Below are 2500 nucleotides of genomic sequence, written 5' to 3' on the forward strand. Positions count from 1 at the left end.
AAATTCTTGGTGCACGAAAGTTTTGAGTTCGGAGGGTTTTGCACATGGCCAAGTTGGTCGGTGCACCGCGGCATAGCTAGATGGCTTGTGTGGAGTTTTGTGAAAAAATGAAATTCGTGGTTTTTGAGATGTGAGGGTTGGAATGGCCTCCAAATGTCCCCAAATGAATACCATGAAATTCTTGGTGCACGAAAGTTTTGAGTTCGGAGGGTTTTGCACATGGCCAAGGTTGGCGGTGCACCGCGGCATAGCTAAATGGCTTGGTGGGGAGTTTTGTGAAAAAATGAAATTCGTGGTTTTTGAGATGTGAGGGTTGGAATGGCCTCCAAATGCCCCCAAATGAATACCATGAAATTCTTGGTGCACGAAAGTTTTGAGTTCGGAGGGTTTTGCACATGGCCAAGGTTGGCGGTGCACCACGGCATAGCTAGATGGCTTGGTGGGGAGATTTGTGAAAAAATGAAATTCGTGGTTTTTGAGATGTGAGGGTTGGAAAGGCCTCCAAATGCCCCCAAATGAGTACTGTAAAAGTGTTGGTGCACAAAAGTTTTGAATTGGATGCATTTTGCACTTGGCCAAGTTGGTCGGTGCACCGCGACTAGATAGGTTGGTGCCAAAATTTGTCAAATTTAAGACCTTGGCCAAACTGAATGAAATTTTGTGGGGAGGTTCCTGATATTGTTTAGTGGTGGACTGGAAAAAATGAGGTCGAAATTCGAAGTCTACATGTGCTTTTCTATTTTTCCCGATTTTACACATACCCGGTAAGTAAAAAAAATAAAAAAAATAGTTCCCCTTCGAGAAAAATTATGAAATTTGGTGAGCAAGGAGATACCATTATTCTACGAATTACTGCAAAAAATCGCATCAAAATTCGAAGTATAGCCCGAGATATGGACTTATGTCTGCTCAAAAAAAGTGTATCTACTTGTACAATTTTGCCTTTTGCATATTAACCTCTTATAGGGGGGGAGTGCTCCTTGAGCCGGCCAGCTCCACACTGGCAGGTTTTAAAGGGAGCTTGATGAGGCCTCCCCCCTCACGTGGTGCGTGCGTTAGCATGTTTATCATGGCACAACTAGCCTCTTCATAGTTGTTGAGCTTTATTAATACCAACACACGGTCGTCACTGATCGTTGGTTAGCTCGGCAGCTAGTCCCTCGGATATTGTGGAAAGTTATTTTCATGCCTAGCGATGCTTGACCCTGCGTCACTTGATGTTTCCATTTGCTTGCTTGCCCATGGTAGGTGGGGGGTGGACCGTCTTGTGGTGTGGTGTCTTGCGAACGTGAGGGTGTGTGAGTTGTAATCGAGATGCACTTGCTGGCTGGCTCCATGCCTTGCGTATCGAACGGTCAAGCATGCATCTCTTCCATTTTCACCCGTTGCCTTGGGTGATATTGGTTGATCAGTCCCTGTGTTGCCTACCCACTAGACGGTACTTCTGTGGTTGCTTCGAATTCTATCTTTCCATCACGAAGAGGTGTTGGAGGATCCTAATGTCACGCACGTGTTCCATCTAGTGAAACATCTCAGTGATGCACGTGTTGTGGCTAGTTCTTTTGGATGCGGTGCATTATATGAACTCGGGTTTACTTTAGCGACCCAGTCAACATAATTCGGTTGTGTCCCTTGATTGAGACGTTGTCCTTGAACTTGTTGTGAACAATATCGTTCTTCCACAACCCGTCGTCTTGAGTGCGATGGAAGGCAAATAAGATGTGCTTTGGCATGTCATGCACGTACTCGATTGCGGGAAGTGTGAGAAAGTGTTGTTGACAACCCGTGGGAAATGGAATGTGGCAAATCGTGATGAGCTCTTCGTGGATCTGCGAAGAAGACGACCTTTGGGCCTGTTGGAAACGAGGGAGGCGATGTTGAACTGCGAAGAAGATGGACTTTTGGGTTGTTTGAATCAATGGGAGGCCACGCGAGAACTCCGAATACTATGGACTCTTGGGTTGTTGGAAGCAACGGGAGGCCCCGCTAGAACTCCGAATACTACGGACTCTTGGGTTGTTGGAAGCAAGGGGAGGCCCCGCTAGAACTCCGAATACTATGGACTCTTGGGTTGTTGGAAGCAAGGGGAGGTCCCGCTAGAACTCCGAATACTACGGACTCTTGGGTTGTTGGAAGCAAGGGGAGGCCCCGCTAGAACTCCGAATACTATGGACTCTTGGGTTGTTGGAAGCAAGGGGAGGCCCCGCTAGAACTCCGAATACTATGGACTCTTGGGTTGTTGGCAACGACAACTTGGGGGGATGACACTGGAAAAGAGTGAACTAGGCCAAACTGCGAACAAGGCAACTTGGGGGGATGACACTGGAAAAGAGTGAACTAGGCCAAACTGCGAACAAGGCAACTTGGGGGGATGATGCTGGAAAAGAGTGAACTAGACCGAACTGCGAACAAGGCAACTTGGGGGGATGACGCTGGAAAAGAGTGAACTAGGCCGAACTGCGAACAAGACAACTTGGGGGGATGATGCTGGAAAAGAGTG

Source organism: Vigna unguiculata, chromosome 6 (genome assembly GCF_037176805.1).
Source record: "Vigna unguiculata cultivar grain cowpea cultivar isolate G323 ecotype 2 chromosome 6, ASM3717680v1, whole genome shotgun sequence".
Taxonomy (NCBI): domain Eukaryota; kingdom Viridiplantae; phylum Streptophyta; class Magnoliopsida; order Fabales; family Fabaceae; genus Vigna; species Vigna unguiculata.